Source organism: Vidua macroura, chromosome 3 (genome assembly GCF_024509145.1).
Source record: "Vidua macroura isolate BioBank_ID:100142 chromosome 3, ASM2450914v1, whole genome shotgun sequence".
NCBI classification, from domain to species: Eukaryota; Metazoa; Chordata; class Aves; order Passeriformes; family Viduidae; genus Vidua; species Vidua macroura.
Genome location: NC_071573.1, coordinates 24448774 through 24472368, shown reverse-complemented (window position 1 = coordinate 24472368; position 23595 = coordinate 24448774). Strand labels below are relative to the sequence as shown.

Below are 23595 nucleotides of genomic sequence, written 5' to 3'. Positions count from 1 at the left end.
TAATTTATCTAGAGACAATCCTCCTTGGCAGCATGTGCATAAGAAAGGGAGGCTCAATGTGCTGAGCTTTAAAAGAGAATTGAAAATAAAAGTTTCTACGTGAATGTACTTCACAACAGTAACAAATAAACAAACAAGCAGGTTAACTGTTATGCATAAGAGGTCTGAAGCATCAGTGAAGAATTTTGCCTGTGCTGGCAGTTGCATGAACCAAAGCTACTCAAAGTGAGAGAGATTTACCTGCTCATCTCAGACTATTGCTGCTGAACTGGGCCATAATCAAACACTTTCTAGATATTTCTCACATGTCACGAATCCTGAAACAGATGGTGATTCACAAAAGTACAATGCCGAACTGGTTAATGCATATTATTTAATTTTAAGAAGTGTAAAACGACATCAATTTGGAAATGAAGACAGAAAGTATCTTATTACATGCAATTGCAACACAGTCAATCCTGCCAATGGCAAAGATCAATAGCTAGACTAGCAATTCCTCCACTGAGAATAGCTAGGGCGAGACAAAGAATTCCTTCATGTCCTTTTCATTCATCAATAGATACCATAAAAAAAAAAAAAGTGGGTTATTTAGTGCCAGTTTCAACTTACATTATTAATGTGAGGAAGCAGACTAAATACTGACTAGCAACAAAGTAAGCACAGTGAAGGAACAAAACTATTGTAAAGGTGCAAGAACCTCATATAAAACGTCAGTTGGATTGTGCATATGTTCTCCCTCTCTTTCAGTTTTGATATATAACTGTTGAAAATTCTTAAAATATTTAATTTGGATGTAGGACCAATAAATACTGATGCTTTTTTCCCACTCAAATACAGGAACTTGACACAATCCAGGAAAAAATTGGTAAGTCTGTGTTTCAAGAGAAGGTTTTCCATCACACTTTATTCTTTATTACAGAACAGTTTACCTGAGGACACACTTAGAGATCAGTGCCATGTTCCGCTGCACAAAGATCTATTATTAGGATCCAGCAATTTTACACAGTTTTCTTGATCAACAAATGTCTGCAGTCCTTACTCAGAGAAAACTGCAACTCTAACTCCCATGCCACTAAAAGCCCCATCGCAGACTTTTTCCAGCATAATATCCAACATACCCACTTAATTAATGTAAGCAGTATCAGTGCCATTTATCTTTCTTTTTCATTGTTTTTTACTCAGTTACTTCTCCATCAAAATGCACTGTGTTTTATTGTTAATTGTGATTAAAAAAAAAATAAATGAGCCAAATCAATTACAGTCCTCTGTCAATCTGTATGGTTGAGCCACAACTTTTACTGTTTTAATTAAATGAAGAAATGGGTCTATTGTTTAAAGGCATTAAAGAAGGCAATTCAAAACTTCAAGTAAAGGGGTTTTTTGCTTTTACTGGGGGACAGAGATACCCATAAAAGTAATACAGGTCTCTATTTGAATTTCAGAGCAGCTGTGAAATTTATAAGAATCACAGAAACAAGTACATCCCCTTTTTTAATTTTGGCTAACATTCCACTGATTCTAATGGGTTTAGGCTGTGAAGATGTTACATACAAAATGTTGCCATGGCTTTAATTCTGGGTTAGCAAGAGGACACAATCTTTAATGAAGAAGAAAATCTAGCAAATGAACAAGAAAAAATCTGAAGTAAAAACAACAGCAAGCCATACAGGTTGCCAATGACTGGAGGAAGATTAGTGGAATTAAACTTTATGATCAGTATAGAGCTGACCTTGCATATCATCTGTCTCATATAACAATTTTTCCTAAAATACGTGAATTTCAAGACAGAAATAATTGGTTGTAAATGGGATTTGACATATGTGTGAAACTGGATAAAGGGCTTTTCAATCAAAATCTATCTCCTAGCAAACTCTATAGCAGAACGCTGCCACAACAGGGAATGCTGAGTAATTATGAAAGTACATAATGGCTCATCTTTACTTTTCCTTTTTCTGACTCGCTCTTTTTTGTGACCAGCAGAGGCTGCAGATTGTACAGACAGTATTCTGTTTATGTAGTCCCCTTTTTCACTCTGAACATACCTAGGCCAGAGGGATCACCAAAGAAGCCAGTCTAAGAACAACATAAAACATTATTACTCTTCTGGTTTTCCCTAAATGCTCTAGGTAGCCACCACTTTATCCTGTGTACACTACATTCCGTTACTGCCCAACCTAATAAAGACTTCTGTCACAGCGATAGCTTTTCATCTTCAGAGCTCTTTTCTCCTCTCCTGATAAGGCTGCCAACTCTACTCTCTGTAAATGAGCTCATGCGAACACTTTATTTTCGGCTTGTGGAAACAAAAAGGGCCAGTGCTCAGCTTCAGAGCTTGAGGGGGCGGTTTCCTATCTTCAAAGGCGTTTGAAAGGGATTAAAATTAAATTGGTAAGCTTAGCTTGAAATAAGGAACTTGAAGCGGGACTATTGCACTCACAAACACTCCTTTTTCTTTAAAAGCTTCAGAAGCCCCTTAAAAATGGTCACTTTAACTCATTTTTATTTGTGTACTATTAAACCTCTGGCAACTGCTTCGATAAGACTGCTAGCCAGTACCCCATGTTATCATCAGTAGGCACATACAGCCGAGCATCTCCCTTTCAGGACAGATGGTTATCCCATCCCAGTGCACTCAGTTCAGAAACATGTGAATCACAGCTTCAGCTTTCTTATCCAAACAGCAAATAAATTAAAACTTTTTTTGCAATCAGTGGCATATGTTTGCCTGTGTGTACAGAATGACTTGGGCCAAACCTGAATTGACATATTTCATTCAGTGACATCCTAACTATTTTGTGAATGTCCAAGTCTTGGCACTGTTTGATGCACAATAAGGAGACATCAAAGAAAAACAAACTTTTACAAATACTTTCTCTGCTGTTGGATTTTATAGATTAAATTCATTTCAGCAGACAGTTACGACTGTGTAGTGAGTACAAAAATCTGTTATATTTTTAAAAAGCTTATACAAAATATATCCTTAGGAACAAAGCAATTAACTGTCCATCTCTTAAAATGCTGTGCTTCTGCAACAGGTGTAGCTGGCCAGGTGGAGAACCAAGTGAGCAATGGCTCAGGGCACAGGCATTCCTTCCATCTAACATCTGGCCCAAAATCCACTCAATCAAAAATTATTTGCTAGTCTTATATTCCTAGTCTGTCCACATTAGGAATGTACTGAAGAAGTAGAATATCTCATTCAGCTCAAGATGAAGGCCCAACTAATATAGGTGTCTGCAGTTAAAGCTTATCAGAAAGGGAAGATACATGGGAGCAAGGAGAGATCATTCTGCAAAAATTCTTGAAGACTTGTTTTCCTCAGGGTGCTCTCTGGATGGTGTCATTCTTTCACAATTTCCAATGTTTACCCGTACCACCTTATTACCACTGCTATTACTATTTCTAGATTCACGGTCAGAGGACCAACACTGCCATTCACTGCTGTCCCTCCTAAGTTTGGGGCAGTTTTAGATAGCAAGTTTCTCATTGTTAGAGAGATCTAATGGCACAGTTTGAAAGCAGAGTCAATAACAAAGCAGAGGGAAGCAAAGCAGTCTTTCCCAACTGGAAAGACTTCTGAAGTAAATAAGCATGTAATGAAATTGACTCTTTCAATGCCATCCTAAGATAAACACTAAAGGTTATCCACAAACTGCAAATGATAGTTGGAGGGCAGAATATTCAAAATAAAACCAATTCTCTGTTATATTTCTAAATAAGAAATGCAACACAACATCCCTTTAAGTAACTTGATGAAAGAAAAGATTAGAAATAGTTGTGTCTAAAGATACCACCAAACACTACAAGAAAATACAAAGCTGTCCAAGACTGAACACCAAAGAAAATAGAAACAGAAAGTTAGGACTTTCTGACACCATAGAAGAAGAAAAGGGGAGCTGGGAGATGGTCTGATTTGGCTTCACAGACTCAGCTTCTGAAATCACAGGCAGTAGTAAAGCCACCTGTCAGAAGCTGCCTCCAAGCAAATTGCAAAGCACTCTTTAGTAACCACGGCATCCCTACATGCTCAGTTTGACCACTGGGACCTGCTCCACACACCAGCAACTGTGACAATGCTTGCCATCTTTCTGCCCTGATCCCAGCTTCATGCTCCCTCGTGCCTTCCCCACCACAAGCTATTTTATATTCATGAGTACCAAATGCAGCAAAGTCCTGGAGAAGTCCCAGCCTTGGTTAGGGACATCTTTATGCCAACTTTACTCACTTATGAGTTTGAGTGTCTAACATGGCTCATGATAGTCTTTGGACGTTTTGTAGAATTGTGAGATTAGCAGCCAGTATTATAACCAAATTAAGAAGCAAAACTACAAGTCATGCAGAAACAACAAATGTATTCTCAACATGAACATCTCAAAACCTGACTTAAAATCGGAATGATTTTAAGAAGTTCTGTCAATATATCCTAGAGAAATAGGCTGTATCCCAAAATACACTACATATTGAAAACAAGACTATTAAGCCAGAAGGTGTGTAGGCATGATAGATTTGAAAGTAAGTTCATGGCACAGCATAGCCATGATCTTGCTTCTGCAACTTACAGCAGTTTATTGACTTTGAAGGTACAGAACTAAGCTACTGAGATTTAACCAGCCCCCTTCGTACTCTTGTAGCATCTACATAATACTACCACAAACCTACTATTCTTAATAATAAATTATATTATTAAGAATTGGGGCCTCTGGCCTCCCTGGCTGAGCCACTAATTTGTTCTTATTAGCAGGTAGGGTCTACAATGAAGGCTGGATACAAAACCCATTAGCAGTAACTAATTGCAATTGACTAATTGATGCTAAGTGACTGATCTTAATCAGTCATATGTAGGGACTTCAGGACCTTCTCTTATTCCAGAAGAGAGGTACTTCCTTCCTGTAGTTATTGCCCAAGAATATTTATAGCACACAAATATACTGTTTTGGCTTAACATGCTATACACTCTGTTCACTTGAGGTTGTTACATCACTGTGATTCATTACATCATGATGATATAACTGAAAATGAAATGGTAAACCAATATTTGTTCTGCTCAATCTTAAAAGAACTATCTTTCAAATGCTACCTTAGACATTTAGAAGCCTGCAGTTATCCTCTCTGTAGTCAACTTTGTTAGCAGTGGGGATATACAAACTCAACTTCCCTGTCTGCCAGGATTCAGATTTGTTTGCTAGTGTTTGTCCCCTTTTAAAAGGAAAGTGAACTCGTACTGAGATTTACATTTTTGAAAGAAGACTATTTCAAATTTAAACCAAGTTACATTATTATTACTGTCTCTGTTCTTCTATCAGAGAAAGGTACATCACAAAGATAAAATAACTGCATTCCAAATAATTTTCACTTCCATGTGACTTTCTGCTCTACTGCAGAAACGCTTCCACCCTTCTCCATTTGAGAAGTTTCTTTTTGGTGTGGCACGTATTCCTGTTTCCCTCTGCAGCATTCCTGTTGGACAGAGCAGTTTAAAAACACATATAAGGGAACACCTTGTTGGCTAAGGCACCTACAGATTTTATCACTCATCCCCAGTAACAGACTTTGAAATGGTCCTTAATGAGCACACAGGCATTAAGGAAAACCTAAACAGACTTTTAATGTTCCATCAAAAATTTTGACCTAAGGCCACTAAGTGCTTAGTGTTATGATAGCTCTTAAGCAAAGCCTGGAGCACTTGAAGGGAAGAAATTCTTTCCTATCAGAACAGAGGAGGCAGCCCTATCTTCCAGGGGAGAAAAAACCCAAAACCAACAAACCATGGTTTTAACTAGAAGATTAGCAGAAAGTAGATAGCTTTAGGAAACAATGCAAAACAAATGTTGTAGTTAACTGAAATAAGCTCGAATGGTAACTCTAGGATGTTGCCTGTCTAGTTCAATCCCTTGTTCTTTGGTTTGTGTTTATAAGAGGTTTTGCTGGCTATCTTAATCACTTTGTATCATGCAGTAAACTCCAGAGAATAAGCAAACAGAACCCTCTCAAGGCCAGGAGCTGAATTTGGGTCAGACTTAAAAAAATGGTTTAGTGGCCTGTACTCACTGTCTACCAAAGCTTGCTTTCTACCTGGATGGCTGTAACTCTTTTGAACTACTGAGAATAATGTTTCTCTGTCTCAAAAATCAAGTAGGCATTGCTTGGAATAGCAAATACTAAGATTTAGAAGGAACACAATGTTCTGTAAAAATAGAACATTTTTGAAATCACCATCTATGCCCTGGCTCTGTAGGATTTTAACTCATATATATATATATATATATATATATATATATTTACTTAGGTTATTTACTCTGTAATGCCTAGTTCAATGATGATTCTGAAATATTCCTCATATGCCTAGTTTCCTTTAAAAAATTACTGCACTTAGCTAGAAAAAAAACCTTTCTGTTTTTCATCCCTCAACTGCTATAGTTCTCAAAGCCTTCCATATTTTCAGCTATTATCCCTTTCGAGCAAAGAGCCCACTTAATAACGTTCACTCTAACAACCTCATTTATTTTCCAGAAAATTAACTCAGTTTCAACCCTGATTAATGATTTCATCTAAATGAATCAAATTAAAAATTGAAAATTATATTTCAAAAGCCAAAGAAAAAAAAATTGACCATTTCCAGTTAACAAATGATCCTTTCAAATATTAAAAGATGACCATGAAGAGTGCGTGATAGTAATGAAATCTAACTGGGGCCTACTGCTTATCTGGAGTTCAGGAAGGGGAAGAAATGGAAAAAAAAATATTTCTGCATTGTTAACCCTGAATTCTCTTGGGATACCAAACTAACTTCCACTTAGTCTTTGCCTGTAATCAGTACACCAAAATAATATGAGACTTTCAATGTTAATTAAACTGGTAGGGTTGGAGATGCACCAATATTGAAGAGGGATTAGGAAAGCACACAGTACCAATAACCACATCTGTTAACACATCCTAATCTATGAAAGAGCAATTTAACCTTCTTCAAACTGCTAATACCTAGGTAGAGGCTGTCTACTAGGGAAGAGAAAGATCTTGGGACTTTATAAAAAGGAAAAAAAAACCCAAAAAACAGCTGAATACCTGAAGAAAAATCAGTTATTCAAATCCCATATACTGTCTTTTAACAGAAGAGAGATCCAACCTATTTGGCCCTTGATTTGCTTACAAAAGGAAACACAAAATTTTATCTCTCTTTCCATCTTGTACCCCCTACAATTAACTTTGTTCTCACAAAAACCTACTTTAAAAATTGTGATTATTCCATGTATTTTTCAAGTTATGGTGTTTATCAACTAGTAAAAAGTACTCATCACTTATATTGAAAAATGAGTAACATTAACTTTTAATTACAAATGTACTGATGTCATATGCAATGTTCAATGAAAAATTGCAACACATAACGTTCATCCTGGAGCTGTGCTAAAGCATGGACACTGACATTATTCCACTTCACAATGACAAGGAAGACACTGGAAAAGCTTCTGCTTACCAAGCTGACTTTAATGGAGGTCCAACACTTGCACTGAGGTTGTTTCACAGTCACCTTTTTAACTCTATGGAGTAACCAGACAGAAGTGAGTGGTAGAGCAGTAAGGGAGCCTTTTGTCAAGCCTCAGTATCTGTGTGACACAGATGTCTCTTGGTTTTCTGACTCTCAGGAAACAGATTGTCCCATTCTATTGCTCTGAGCCAAGGACAACTCCAGCAGCAAGGCCAAATACATAGATGTTTGTGAAAATTTAGGAGTTCCCTAAATTTGATGGGAGAAACTGGAGGCCACTCCAGACAGACATTTCCAAACAATCCTGACATACATTTCTAACCAACCTGTAACACGGTGGATAATGAAATCCTGGCACAGATGATGCTAGTGTTTCAAGATATGCCAAACTGGATGCTGGTTTGGCAATGTTGACAGACTCCAAATGGATTGGGCAACAACTGCAATAGCTCATTTCCATTAGGTAAACCTCTGCTGATCCTAGTTTCCCACTTAACATAACACCAAATTAACCTGGAGTGTAACTAGTCTCTTCCAACACAAAGACTGAGGTTAAATGAGTAACAACAGTTAAGCTGAAAACACACCAAAACAAGCACTGCCATTAACAAAACTGAGTATTTACATTGATGAAACTTTACTGAAGTATTTCTCCTACAATCTCTATGATTGTTCTGGTAGCTCTCTTTTCTAAATTTTAAGAAAACTGTGAGGAAACATGTATTTCAATACTTCTAATCCTCACTGAGAAGTTGGAAATTATTATGCTTTTGTATAAAACTGTTTTCTAATCAACTTTGGCTTTGCTAGATCAGAGTATTTCATATCAGATCACTCTCAATTCATTATTCCTCCTACCCCTTCAAATTCTAGCCATTCAGAATTTTGGCTTTGGTGGTGAATTCTCACTAAATAAATATCCTCCATAGCTTTCCCTGTTAATTTCAACATTTGACTAGAGTAAGTGCAATCTTTCCTTGGTCCCCACAGATCTCACTAGAGAGATCTCTGCCTATCACTGCTGGTGTGCACTTGGGGCTGTATCCATGGCTAGAAGTGATTGACATTTTTTTCTACAAAATTAAGAGGTTTTTCTAAAGGCATGGCAACAGCTCGAATTTTTTGTCTCCTGGGAGCAATTTTATATTCTAGCACGAATGCACTTACTGTTTTTTGCAGCCTAATTGCCACCCTTGACTTTGCTTTTATCATCAACTGGTAGCACTTTCCCTTTTGCAATTTTCCTACCTGCCATCTCCTTTAACTGCTTTCTTCTTCTTGTGTCTATGTTTGGCTGCACGAAGCCTCACTCTTACATTTAAGGCTGTGAGCAATGTGCTGGCCTGCCACGTTAGCCATACCTTGGGTGCTCACTGTATCAGAAACAATAAAGCCCAGCTCCGTGAACTTGCAAACGTGAATGAACACCAGCTTTGCAAATAATCTGTGGTACGAACCAAAAAAGTCTCGTAATAATTGCAAGTGTTTTATTTGAAAGCAAAGGGGAGAAAATGCTGCAGTACTACATACTTTTATTTTTAAAATGGCCAGGAAAAGGCTTTTCATCATTTTTGTTTCCTATTACAAATAAGTCCTGCACATCCCTTCTGTCCTCCAGAATGTGTATTACTGTGACTGCCCCTCTGCAGGGGCTGACCACATGGAATTCCCTAAGAAGCCCATCAGTGGACACTTCAGAACACACAGACCAACTCAAGAATGCCTTTTAATTGTGTTTGGAGGATCACAGAAAGAATGTAAGCTCATGCAGAAAGTTAAAAACAACCGTAAATTGACTGAATTTTTGCTGAATCTTAGCTCCATAGAGAGCCACAGTGTATTTGCTACCAGGAACTCTGCTAGGAGCAATCAAAGAGACATGATATTGGATGCTTGATCAGAGCTGTTTTTTTACCCAGCAGTGCAAGAGCATTAAATTGCTTTGGACCCTGCCTCTACATAACATTCTCCAATGTCTTGGTTCAAAGGATGGAAGCAAATCTTTTTGTTTTCCTTGTTTATTTTGGTTTTGTGCTAGGGATCTTGCTGAGGGGTTTGATAAGGTTATTTTATCTTTCGGGCATATCCTTTAGAAATTTTACTTTCATAGCATCAACTAGTAAACTGAACTTTATGCAGTTATCTCTCAGATGACAGAAGAAATAAAACAGATATAACTGAAGGCTTATGCAAAACAAACTCATGCAAACTACATCAAGAAATACAGCTGCAATTCAAGATACATGTACAACAAAAGAAGCCTTAGGAAATGAATAATTAATATTAGAGAGGCTAAAAACTTTCTATTGCAAAGTCACTGAAAAACTGTGTCTGCCTTCACGTAAATGTATCAAACCATAAAGAAAACCTATAAAATCACCAATCAGTTAAAAAAATTAAATATCTGAACAATAGTATAAAACAGGCGTCTTTCTAGAGGGCAGAAGCAATACAAAACTATCTGGCATGACATTTCAGGATTAGAATTCCTGATTTTTAAATATAATGTAGCTTATGAGTAAATAAATAGCATATAAATGTTCCATTATCTATGATATAATGTATAGCAATACTCTAGGTTATATATAGACCTGCTGTGTGTATATATATTCTTGGTGCATTGATAGTGATATATTAATAGTAATAATACATAATTATTAATACATATCTATGTTATAGAAAATAAGGCATACAAGTATATATTTGAGCAGAAGAAATTTTATCATTAACACGGGAAGCCTGCCAAAAATTTATGACTACAAAGGCACTGTTAAATAGAGAAATATAAAGGACCCTGGAAGATGGTTACCATCAATCCCATATTTAACCACAGTTTCCTTCTGTATCTAACACAGTCTGCACATGTCGTCAGAGTACTTCTATCTGCATCAACATCTGACAGGATCAACATGCTGACAGGACTTCTTTATTATTTTATTTCCAACTCAAGGACTCTAAGGAAAGAACTATTAAAACACTTGAAAAGTCTGAAGCCCCAACTGTAACGGCCAGATTCACCCTTCCTCTTCAGCAGCTTCATTTCTAAAGCAACATCACTGAAGTTCCTTTAATTCAAAAAGAACAAAATGGTTCAAGAACAAGCAAAAGCCTCTGTTTCTTCCTTTAGGTACAAAAGCAGCAAGACATTCTTAAAGCACTAGGAAGTGCTCAAGTTGTTGCCATGTATGCAATATCATGAAAGTTGATTTTGGTTTGCTTGTTTTCCCTTACTGTTTCCAGACAGAGGTCTTAAGTTAGGAACAAGAGGCACTTGAAACCAAATTCACATCAGTAGTATAAAACAAATCAGGGAGTAGTAATAAATGTCAGAGCTGCAGCAGCAAAGGCGAGTCACTGCTTTTTCTCATACTTAAAGTGAAATACCTAGCTGTTATCTTTGTGCCTGCAGAGCTTCCCTATTGTAGATTCAATAATACAAGAGGCTTCTTATCAGCAGCCCGGGTGACTGATTGGAGCTGTGATATGTTTAGACAATGCATTGTATTTAACTGAATTTACAGATGCCCCAACTCAGACTTGAGTAGTAAACGCCAGAGACTAATAGGAAATTAAACGTGTACAATGGACTAACTCCATTTGCTCCCACACACTGTAATGTGTTTAGTTAACTTACTCATAGTCACACTTTATCTTTTTCTCCATGGATTCTCTAGGATATGTTTCAAATTGGTCAAAGATTAAATCTTCCTTTCATTTTTTCCCACTATTTTATTGCTGCTTTACCTTACTATTTGCCACTCTTGCTCTTGTGCAGATAAGCTAAACAAGATGACCCCAGGTATGCTCTGCCAACCCAATTATCAGCTAGTCAGGAAGTAAAGCAAGGGTACAGAAGACTCCATAATACTATTATTAATATAACATGAGAGGAACAAAATCAGCTGTTTATCTGAACGAAACTGTTTATTTAGCTCATTTGAAATTTAAATATGAATTTATGGTGAACACATGCAGGAACCCAGTTTGTAGAGGTCACTAAAGACATGGTTTCAACTAACAGTTACATAGTATTTTCATTATTGAAAACAGTATAAAGTAAGTATACTCTGAATAAACCATTTGTAGAAGAAGAGGCTTTATGCAACTTCTGAAATTTCTTCCCTGGAACAGAGAGGAGTAATTGCTTTTTAAATAAATTCCAGGACTGATCAGTTTATCTATTTGGGTCTTTTGAAAAAGTCTCCAGAACTAAGTTCTAATATATCAACCAGCTTGTGGCTGTATTGAACTTACTAAATCTAAAGAATTTTTGCAAATACGGAAAAAAGAAAAAAAAATTGAAAACAAAACACATTCTCACAGCTACAAATACCTTCAGTCATTTTATTTATTGTATTAGTTCTGAAATAAAACATCCAATCAAAGCTCAGATTAAAAAAAAAATCATACGTCGGAGACAGAAAAAGACCTACAAAAGGTTCCCAGATACATAGCACAAGAAGACAGAAAAGCACTGGCAGCTTTTTTCCAAAGCTACTATCTGAGCTCAATACTTTTTGGGCCAAATCCTGCAATCAAGTGAGCTGATAGATTTAGCATTTGCAGAAGAAAGGACCAGAATTAAGACTAGTTAGGTAAACCAGCAGAATATGCCTTATCAACTTGACAGACACTTAAATGATATTTGGAAGGAATATTCCCCCACTCTCCAAATATGAACTGCATAAGGATGTTAATTACTTGTACACTTTGTTTTGAAATAAAGAGTTATTCAATCTCCAATGGAAACAACATATCAGAATGACAGATTTTCAACGTACCAAATTAGGGAAATCCCAAGTTTCTAATTTAGAAGGTGTCACTACAAAAATTTATTTCTAGGTTTTTTTTTTTTTTTTTTTTTTTTTTAAATTGGATGTTATAAGAAAGGGTGTCAGATATTACCATTAGGCTTTACTTAATTTTTGCCTATGTTGTTGAGATCTTAATCTATGCCCATTCCTCAGTGTATATCCATTATACACACGGAAATTAATTAGGAAAATGGTAGTTTTTTCTAACAGTTTTCCCCTGATACAATATTTGCCACAGTAAAGATCTGAGTTTTTAAAAAATTAATTCTTACTCATTTTTTTCCTACCAGAAACTAGTTTTTTCAATTCTTCGCCAGCACCTCCCTAAACAAAGGCTAATAAAACAATAATTATCTGGTAAAGTAGGTTTCATGGACCTTTTTTTTTTTCCCAGCTAGTAGACAGTACTACAAATGTTACTTTTCCTAATCAGGTCTGATGGATATTAGAAATAAAAGACATGGATAAATCTTTGACCAATCTTTAATTAGTATCACCAATGAAATATTTATTCTTTTACTATAAATCTAGAAACCCAGGGAAGCTGTGTTTGCATCTTTTATCAGTTTAAATAATAGCTTGCTTTATTGCTTTTGTCTTAAGAACAGACAGGCTGAAAAATTATTTGTACCCACAACCAATTTCTGGCTGCCATGGTCGGTACAGTTAAGGTGAATATTTAATAATGCCATTTAGATCATGGAGACCTCCTGAACCTGTAATTCACAATAATCTGTAACAGATGCGGGCAAATGTGTCTGTGTCTACTTTACAAACCAGTAACAAAAGGAGTAGTAAAGAAGTTAAAAGTTTCTCCTTTTCCAGCTCTAAAACAACTGGCCTTTTATATGTAGAATTGAGTTACTGGAGGCATTGAATCCTCTTCCCCTTAATGGTAAGAAACCATATATACCTGGCTGAAGGAACCAAACAGGTTTCCCAGTACTACATAAGACATGGAGCTGCAACTGTAAAGAGTGCCATGAGGAGAGAGCAGGTGTTCCCACTTGTGTGTGCACGCTTACAGAGAGAACACAGCACACAATGGTGCCACCACCACTCACAATGTACACCGAGCCACACGCACTGTGAGGAAGACTATGGAAATGGATAAAAGCAATACAGCTCAAGTTGTAAACAAAACATCAAAATACAAGAAGAAAACTAAAGGCAGAAGTACTAATTATACCTTAGCACCATATTACTACCAGGATATCGTGGCCACATCCTCCTGATTATTGCTTCTGCTTTTTGCAACAAGAGGGAATTCCTGGTGACTGCTGTCCTAAGTGACATCAACACAGAAGAATGGATGAATGAATGCAAGGACACACTCTGGCAAAACCAATACAAATATCACAAATGCAAAGCAGATGAATGGACTCTTGAGAGACCATAAATAACCACAATACTCTTGAATGATTTTCTCCCATCTCATTAAATTTACTGTACTTTCCACAAACCTATCATATGTTGAAAAACATTACTGTCTTTGCCTTCACTTTCATTACACTACTTAGACTTAGTCTAAATAGATACAAGGACTTTATCAGGAGGGAGTTATCTGTGTTTGTTGTGTGCACTGGAGTTTTAAGTGAGGACTGTATTGATAGCAGCATTTGTATTTGTACTTATCTGACTGCAGCCTAATGGAGTTCAGAATTCCAATAGAAAAGCTAATAAAAAACACCCAAAATAGTAAGAGGGGAAAGGACTGGATATGTGAAGGGGATACAAAACTAGACTGACATCATCTTTTGCAAAGCTGTAATAAAAAGATAGTCTTGTTGGAAATATCTTTCAGGATGTTATGGTTAGGTACTATGAAGTCCATCCTGTATCCAGTAGCTCAGTGACAGTTATGCCAGTTACTGCAATGGGATTAGAAAACAGGTCTTTTGTTAATCAGTAGTCAAAAATGAAGAGCTAATTTATCATCTCAATTAAAAATTCAGTGGAGCAATGCCCCATGCACATGAAGCATCATTGTGAGGACTACATTTTGGTAGAAATCTTTTCTCTTTAGGGAAAACAAGCTGTTCAGACTTGCAAAGTAATTTTATCTCAGATAAAAATTTAGCATGAAAATTAATTTATCCTCTTTTGCTAGTTTAGATTGCTTTTATTTAAATACATTTAAATAAACCTTCCTAGGACTGATTAGATGATGGTTCAGTATAAGGCCATATGGCATTTATTGCTATTTGTGTTATCATTACCTACACATAACTTAAGATAACTATCACCATAATTTACACTACACACGGTGCACACATCCATGTACTTCATTATTCCATCTAAAAGCCCTTGCAGTTACAAATACTGCACAGCCATCCCCAGGTTTGGTCCACAAAGGAAAGAAGTCAGAAGCTAGAAAACATCAGAAATGACTATAGTTCATCCAGCCTTAATTTCTGCTTTCTTTTGCATCAGATGTTATACAGAAAATTAAGCAAATAATGCTGAACTTTGCAAATTAATATCCTTTTGCTGTATGTTGTTACTAGCCTGAACACATGCAACATTCCAGATATATTTTTGAAACTGAGCAAGATAAAACAATTTGCAGTATTTGGAACCATAAAAGTCTTTCTGTTTTGTGTGCTTTATCAGCAATCTCCTAACACTTATATTTCAGAATTGCACACTGTGTGTTACTGGAGGATTCCTGCCCACCTCAACTTGTAACAGAAAACTCAGGATGAGAAAGGGTCACTTAGCAGAGCTAGAAATAGTCTGACCCATTTGTCTTCCCCTGGTCCCATGCTGAGTGAGCTTATGACCCAGGGATCTGGGTCAGTCTCAGAGGTCAACTTTGGGGACAAGAATAAGGTTTTTCTGTGTTATTTTCCTTCTTTCCCCAAGAAAATGTGTTTATTTGTTTTAGACCAAACCAGGGCTCTCAAAGCAGTCAGGGCCTGGTTGCTTCTTAAGCTGAATCTGTACTGGGAGACAGCAGCATGGTTCTCTGTCCTTCCCCATTCCAGGGCCGAAGCAACTCCATAACTATTTATTATATTGTCAGCCTGACAAAATTTTCATGGGGAATGAAAGCAAAAGAAGACAATTTTTCAGTATTTGTATTTCAGCATATGCTGACCGGAATTTTACAAGAGAAAGCATAAACATATCTTTACACCAAGACAGAGTCTTTTGCCAAATAATAAAATCCTGCAACAAATAATGGAGATAGAAAACCTTCTCAGGTAAAACGTTAACTAGATTGGTAAATAAAATGTGTTTAGTCACTCAAAGATGAGGGATTCTTACAAACTTTAGTTTGTGTTCTTTGCTCTCGGAGAGGTCAAGAAAGCACACTGTGTTTTTTATTGGGAAAGGAACTTCCCAGTTTTGACATGTGACTACAAATAAAGCCCTTCTCCCAAAAGGAAAATCATAGCATAGTCTCAGCACTAATTAAAAGATATTCATAGACCTCACTGGGCAGTTCACACCTTCAATTCCAATTAGAAGAATGTCATTGCAGAGAATATATGCAAATCTACAGGCTCGTACGAATTTTGGGGAGGGCTTCAGATTTTGATTTTCATTTTGGCAAATGGGAATTTGACCCGAGAGTACAGTCCCTTACAGTCATAAGAAAGGGAGAAAAGATGGTGCATTTCAGAGCTTACGGGGTCAGTCTAAATTCTCACAGTTGAGTGGTGAGCCTTCTACTGCTGTCCTTCTTCAGATTTAAAGACCTTCAGTCTTCAAATGGAAGGACTGACTTGGATTGACAAGGAGCTCAGGGAGGTGCTGTACAAATGTACAGCATCAAAATCATGAGTAACGTGCTTCATGTGAGAGGCCAAGTGCAAAAACTAAGAAAGGCACAAGCCTGAAAAAGGAAGCTGTAAAGGGTTGGGAGAAGGGGCTGAGAGGGAGAAGAGAAATGTACAAATCCTTTTTTTCCCTCAGTAACTACTCTGCAAAAAGAAAAAAAAAATTAGAAAGATTTTGTCCAAATGTTACCATTTTACTTTCAGTTGTGTTAATGTTGGTTCTTTCCATGAAAGGGTGTGCATCCCAAAACAAGGTTTGACCTACCAAACATATTTGATGTGCATGTAACATTTTGGCCTTCAACAAAACTCCAACAATTCCAGAAAAAGGCAAGATTTTCCACTGGAGAAGGCAGTTTTTTTTGTTTGTTTGTTATTTAAAGATCCTCCCTTATCCATTTACATGCAATAATATCCATTTACATGCCCAGTATATAGCTGACAGTTCACAAAATCACATGTTATCACCAAATAATTTTTCCTATCCCAGGTTTCGTAAACTAGGTGACTTAAGGGTCTTCCAAGTTTCAAAGATGTTTAAGTTATTTAAGAGCAAAAGCTGGCTTTTCAGACTTGAATAATCAACACATTATTAAAATAATAACCTCCTCTATGATCTTCTTTTCTAAAAAAAACCCCAAACTTACACTGTTTTGTATAAATTTACAAAAAGAATAACTTCTTGCCTTACCACTACAGCAAAATATCAATTACAAGCTTTTCAAGCCCACGTTGTCTATGTTGCACTAAATGTGAAAACTGTCTCCCTAATTCTGCACCACGCGTTACAAAAGAACCACACCGTTTGCAGATCAAAGGGAGACGATTTATGCTTTCATCCCAGCTGACGGACGATTAAATTAAAACAGATCAGCAGTACAGTGCATGGGCAGGTGGCTTTAGCTGCCACTGTCGGCCTCAGAGCGATTAAATTGCAGTGGAGATGGAGGGCCTTCCGCTCTCATTCCCGCACTTACAGATCAAACGGTGACAAATGAGATGTTACTGCTCTTGTAAAGCAAGGCTACAATCTGTCAAAATCCAACATAATTTGTGACCCTACGTGACATCCTCTTTCTCTTTTTTTTGACATTTGAATACAGTGATTGTACTGGAGTCAAGTCCATTTAAGTGAATATAGTCAATTCTATCTAAAGGAATACAGCCTGTTAGCTCCAACATGGTAGCTGAATATATATCTGGTTAGTACTCCAGCGACCCTTTGTGTTAAGTGCATACCATTAACAATGAATTCTGATTTTTCCAAGTTATATAATTTGATATCTTGACAGCTCAGACACTTGAAGCACCACTATTTGTTTTAAATGGCTTTATTTTATTGTTTAAATGTCAGTATCAAAATAAAGTAATGCATACAGCCTTGTCAGATCTAGTGCAGTGGGAAGTGTTGCTGTGAGGGGAAAAAAAGGCCTTGAGAGAGTTTGTTCTAAAAATGGTCCAAAAAGTCAATTATGTCTTTTGTTGCATCCTTGAATGACTTGCAAAATTTTATTTACACTGGATCTTTTGTTTTAAGGGTGAGCTTATCCAGGTACCGAGGAAGGAAGTACAAAGGGACTGCAGTGTCTTACGTTTAAGAAACTGTCATACTAAGAAATAAACCTTTCAAGTAAACAAAAATAAAAAAGTCACTGCATGTGTATTAATTTTTAAGCATTTGGAAAAATTACCATAAATTCTGGAAGATCAAAAGTATGAACTCTACCTGAAACTGCAAATTAACACGGCAAAAATCTAATTTGGAGAATACTTGCAATTATTGACTAAATCTCTCTGTTCTTGCTTTTCTTTTAAGGAATAAATACAGTTTACAACGCAGCAATGCTGTTAGAATTTGACCATATCTTATTTCCAGTAACTTTGGGGTTAACAAGTTCTTCTTCACCACAGCCAAGAATTTACAGCATTTATCGTTCTCTTAACGTTTTAAGGTGGGCAGTTTAGCTATCTACCACAAAGCAGTCAAAGATCTGATCTAGGGCCTCTTTATATTTTCTGTTGACCATTGATCTTCGGGCAGGATAACTATATCCTCCAGGGAATTAAGTTTGAAACAGCTTTATTTACAGAGAATGAAGATGCATACAAAATCTCTCAAGTGAAAATCTTAGGGGAAAAACAGATACAGTACATTGAAAAGTATTTATACTTAAAGACTACAGCACACACTATTTTTCATCCTCAGTCAAAATTTAAACCACAACTTCTTTCATCTCATTTGCATGCATTCCTTGCTCAGCGTATAGTTCTTAAACTGGCAACAGCAATACATTTGCTAATAAACACAGCCAGCAGCTAAGGTGAATGCCACGAAGCTCCTGTAGATAATCTGCCATGTGCAGAGAAACCCAGCTGGTGGCTGGTGCCATATTTGGCAAATTATATACACTAATCCTTCCTTATCGTGATGACCCCCAAAGCCTGTCTAGGCTTCAAGGCCTGTCAACACCCCATTGTTACTGATTTATAAAAAGGAAGACTGGGCCCATGTGCCACCTCTATCCTTCTAACCTTGCCTATTAAAGGCAGGGTCTCTGTGGTGTCTGACACAGGGAGGGGGAAGTGGGCATGTATATATTTACACGGGCAGCAAACAGCACTTCACCCTAAACAGAGCACTGAGAGCACTGCAGGGCCCCGGCTCAGCAGCTCTGCTGTGACAGGAGTGCATCCCAGGTGTCTGCAGTAGCTTATCCCTACAGCTGTGCTGGGAACTGCACACACCCTCACTGAACATGCACTGGCTTTACCATGCCAGCAGGGAGAGGCTGTACAGAAAACTGAAACAGTGGGCTCACAAACAGGGCCATAACACAAGAAAGCCAGAGCAGTAACACATTACTACATAATTTTTCCTGCTGTTAACTACTACAGGGAAATACTTGCTCCAAATTCAGTATTAGGGCTAATACATTACCCAGAGGAGCAAGGTACCAGCTGAGCTGAAGAGCTAAAGAAATGTTTCCCAGGCTTCAATGAGGTGGGAGCACAGCAAAACACCCACCAGTACCAGTTACTCCAGCAACTTCTTTGCACTGGAATCTGCACTTTCTTTCAAACTGCAAGATCAGTGGTCCAGGGATTGTCACACAGTGATAAATCCCATGCATGGGGCTTGAAAGAAACAGCAACAAATGTTTCTGACGTTTTAGTACATATGACTATTAGAACACGATCTGTTGATTTGCAGCAAGATATCCTAATGTAATGGCAACCCCAGCATGGGATTGCCAACTGGCCCATGTTTAGAGGCAATTACTGCCTTTTTATGTGTTCTACTCAGTTCCAGTTTTTCTAAAGGCTGTTCTAGTTTTACAGGCTGTCACAAACCACAAAGCTGATCTCATTCTACTCTTCTTCTTTCCCTCATCTCTTTGCTTCTGATGTAGATTCTGTACCAGTCACAGGGGATGCAGGGTAGGCTTTCACCTTTGACTGTAAGCATGATAGGAAGGGAGAGAAAGGTGGCAGAAACATTATTAACTTTAAAATATTTCCTGTTCCTCCAAGATGACAATAAATTGTTCCCATATGACTATGTGGTATAAAGATAAACTGCTCTCCACCCTTTAGGAGTTCTCTACCACCTCAGGGTTTTCCTTCTACCTCCCTAAATAAAACCTTGCATTGCTTCCCATGAATAACACTTTTTAATAATTTAAAATATGTTCAGTTTGTTGGGGTTTCTTTTCTTCCCCTCACTGCTTATTATGTTTCTCAGTGACTCCTTCAGATTCTGCACCCAACTCGTATCTATTGTTTCATTAATGAGGCCAGCTAAGAGTCATATATTTCTATTTAGCTTCCTGGGCAACAAAATGGAAGCACGTGTGTGGTAATGCTAACACAACCAAAGGCCTCCTAGGAATACAGCGAGAACACAGTGCCTTTGATTTATAAATAGATATCACTATTTATAATGCATAAACAAAATGTTTCATGATTTGTAACACTAAGCCCAGGCAGTTATATTGTTTAAAAAAAAACCAAATGCCTACTGTCTACAGAAATAGAAACACTTATTTACGCAAGCATCATGAGGGCACGGGGGCGGATACTCTATGAACTCCTGCCAATTAAATGAGGTACTTGCTAATTGCTGTCCCATATCTTCAAGGACCAAAAGGACAGAACAGTGCCATGTGAGGCAACATGGTATCACATAACAGAGCTGAACCTAATCCAGGTTAGATTTAATGTTCAGAAATGATCACATACTGTATTACTCATGTCCAGCAACAACATTTTTATTGCAGGAATGCTAAGCTCCTGATCTTAACCCCAGCCAGCACTTGTTACTACTGAAAGATTAATGTTATCTCTGCATTTAAGTAACCGTCATATATGGCCAAAATTAGACTGTTAGAAGTCCAATGGTCTGGGAGTGAAATTGTTTTTAGCAGCAGTCTACAAACGTACTGCTTGAACAAACCATCTGGGTCCCAAGGGAATGCTGCCCATTCTGTGCACTGTAATGATGCTTTCCATGAGCAGTGGCACCATCAGCACCTTGTGCATCCCTGCAGAAATACTTCAGGAGAGGATAAGTCAGTTCCTTAACTTCTACTGGGCATGGTGAAGCCTTACTATCAAAAATTACATGGATGAGAGAAAGGGGAAAATTGAATTCCTGGAGATAACATCCAATTAGAATATAGGGGTTTTGTTCTTACTTTTTTTAAATGCCATCCATGCTATTTTCAGTGCTGAGTTCTGTTACTAATATTTTCTATTCCTCCTCAGGCATCTGTATTTGTCACTTATTTTGTCAAGTGTACTGCTAGTTTACTGCTCATTCTTTCTGGCTGTAGCATGAACAGAGAAACATCTATTTCACTTCCATTTCTTAGATTCCTGGGGTAGCCTCTGCTTCCAGACATTAAACTCAATAAACAGAAAAACCAAAATCCAAAGACAGCCCTGTGTGAAAGTGCCACTACTCGGATTTGAACAAAACTGCATAGCAATTTAAATTAATCAAAAGAAAAATGTGGGAAAATTTCTCTCATTTACCAGGTGCAGTCACAGAAGTCTCAAGATTTTAGCAAGTGTTCAATGGATTATGGATCAGGCCTATTTTATAACTAAATTTCCATAGTAAATCAATATTGCTGGTTAATGACATTGATAGTTTACTATTGTGATTTTAATACTAAAATTCATATTGTTAAAACATGATGCAACAATTAATGTACATATTGTATTGCATCACAAAATAACTCAATCATACAGCTGTTGTTGTACATGAGACAATAGCCATTAACATTTGATGGGCAAGTCAGGGTATTAGAACAGTAACTAAAAAAATAGATGACCTACTGCTCTTTTCATGCTATTTAGGCCATCATATAACATTGTAGTATATAGTAAAACTGAGTTTATTTTTAATGTGAGACTAAAATCAATCATCACTGAAATCAAGCCTCAGGGTTTGCTTTATCAGTATACATTGACAACAGAATTGGTAAAGTACTCATGCTTACAAAAAAATTAACATTTTTAGACACACTTTCAGAGACTGACTTCTGCAAAACAGTCTTCTAAGCACAAGACCCTCAATCATGTTGCACAGGGTAGCTTATTTGCCAACTGTACTTGGGTTTTAGTTCCTCTTTCATTGCTTGCACATACTATTAATACGCAAATAAACATTTACCTGGAAATGCTTCTTTCAAACACTTCCCTTTTACCACAGACTATTCTCTTTGAGAGCAACCTGCCTTCTATTTAAGACTTATTTCTTAAATTTTGCGATTTAAAACTAACTTCTCTTTTCTAAAAACATTATCCTGAGCAGGACTTTCAAGCACTGCAGAGCTAATAAACCTCATGCAACCACACACATAAAACCCAGAGAGCAGCACTACAGGACTCACTGTGTGATGGCATAGTTTTACAAAAAACCTTTCCAAACAGGACAGTTTCCATTTCTTTACAACAATCACATCAGAACTTTCAGCCTCACCATCTTTCCAAGTCTTTTATTTCCCTCTTTTTAATATTGTTCCAATTGGGTCTTACTGTTTTTTTAAACTACTGGCTAAGACTGTGCTTTCACAAAATTTAGAACTCTTGAAAAACTACACCTCTCCTGAGAACTGAACAGAAATGTTTAGGAAATATTTATTCAATCAGTTGCACGGAAACATCCAAAACAAGTTCACGGTCTGTATTCCTACAAATCAAAACTGCTTAACACACAGCGCCTTTTCTGTTTGTTTGTTTTTTAAATTGGCTGTCACTGCTTTTGTTCATTCCTGATGCTCTGAGCAAGGAGAATGAGCCCACTTCCCCTTCCTATCTGGCTAACTTCAACAGAAGTTGTTTTGTGAGCAGTTGTACACAAAGGACACCAGACTGAATCTTTTCTGTACTGCAGTGAATACCTTGCTGCTGCTACTAATGCAGAACTATGTGCTGAAGTTTCCATGTCATCCTTCGCATATTGTACCAAACACCCACTTGCAAAGAGCTGAACTCACCCTACATCATCAGTTATGACTCAATTTGCAACTCTGTCCTGCAGACTCAGGAGAAGACACAACTTAATTTCACTGAGATTCACTTGCCCTTTCCCAAGCCTGGATGTGACAAAGCCATCTGCAACCTACTTTATCACACACCAGACAATGGGTAGGACACCACGGTTCAGCAATAAACATTTCACACTAATAGCATAAAAGTGACTGACTGGTTATTGCCTTGTTGTTCTTCAGACAAAGAACTCCCTCTTTCTCTTTTCTCAATGCAGACAAAATCTTTTCTTTGTGCCCAGCACAGGAAAAAGAGGGATGAGAGGGCTTTATGCCTGTCCACACCCTTCACAAAACCAGTGGTTTATTTAGGGCCCAAGCCTGCTACAGTCCATGATCTTCATTACTATCTTAAACATCTCCCCACTGACACCCAGCAAGACTTTCCACTTGTGGGTTTTAGCCCTCTGTGTGCTTCACAACTGATGGACAGAGAAAGTATAAAACCAAGATTAAAATTATTTTTCTTCATATACACTGAGTATGGACACTGTCTGTACTGCAGTAACATGAGAGCAGACATAGGCATTCTGAACAATAGTGTTTGGCATGGATGTCCTGGGGAAAAGAAAAAAGGGAAGGAGGAATACTTTAAAGAGAAGAGTTCAGGATTATGCACTAATATTTGTAAAAGGAAGAATAGGGGAAAATGATAGTTGAATTGAGATAGATTCCTTATAGACTGTGCCAACCAGTGTGCACCAAAATGACACTTTTTTTTTTTTTAAAAAAAAAAAAGCACTTGGACAACTCTTCTGCACAGTTCCTGGCTCATTTGGAGATCCTGTCCCAACATGACCTCAGGAGGTTCTCGGTGCCTGGCAACACTGAGAACAAGAAAGACAGAAGCATTAACTTAAGACTGTGTTCAACAAAGACCTTTGTGGCCTCTAATCCATGGGCTCATGATGATGCATTGGTTCAAACAAACTGAAGCAGAATTGTCTTACAGTTGCAAG

The 23595-nt window shown here is 37.4% G+C and overlaps 1 protein-coding gene across 8 annotated transcripts in view; it reads right to left on the bottom strand.

The window, feature by feature from the left end:
• The window catches only part of ESRRG (estrogen related receptor gamma), a 225359-nt gene that overhangs the window by 67150 nt on the left and 134614 nt on the right, over window positions 1-23595 (bottom strand). The window contains exon 1 of one of the 8 annotated variants that reach the window (XM_053974145.1): window positions 13487-13547. The exons of the other annotated variants lie outside the window; for them this stretch is intronic. The gene's annotated coding sequence lies outside the window, so the exon portion shown is untranslated. Of the gene's footprint in view, window positions 1-13486; window positions 13548-23595 lie in introns of those variants that run through there. 8 annotated transcript variants of the gene reach the window in all.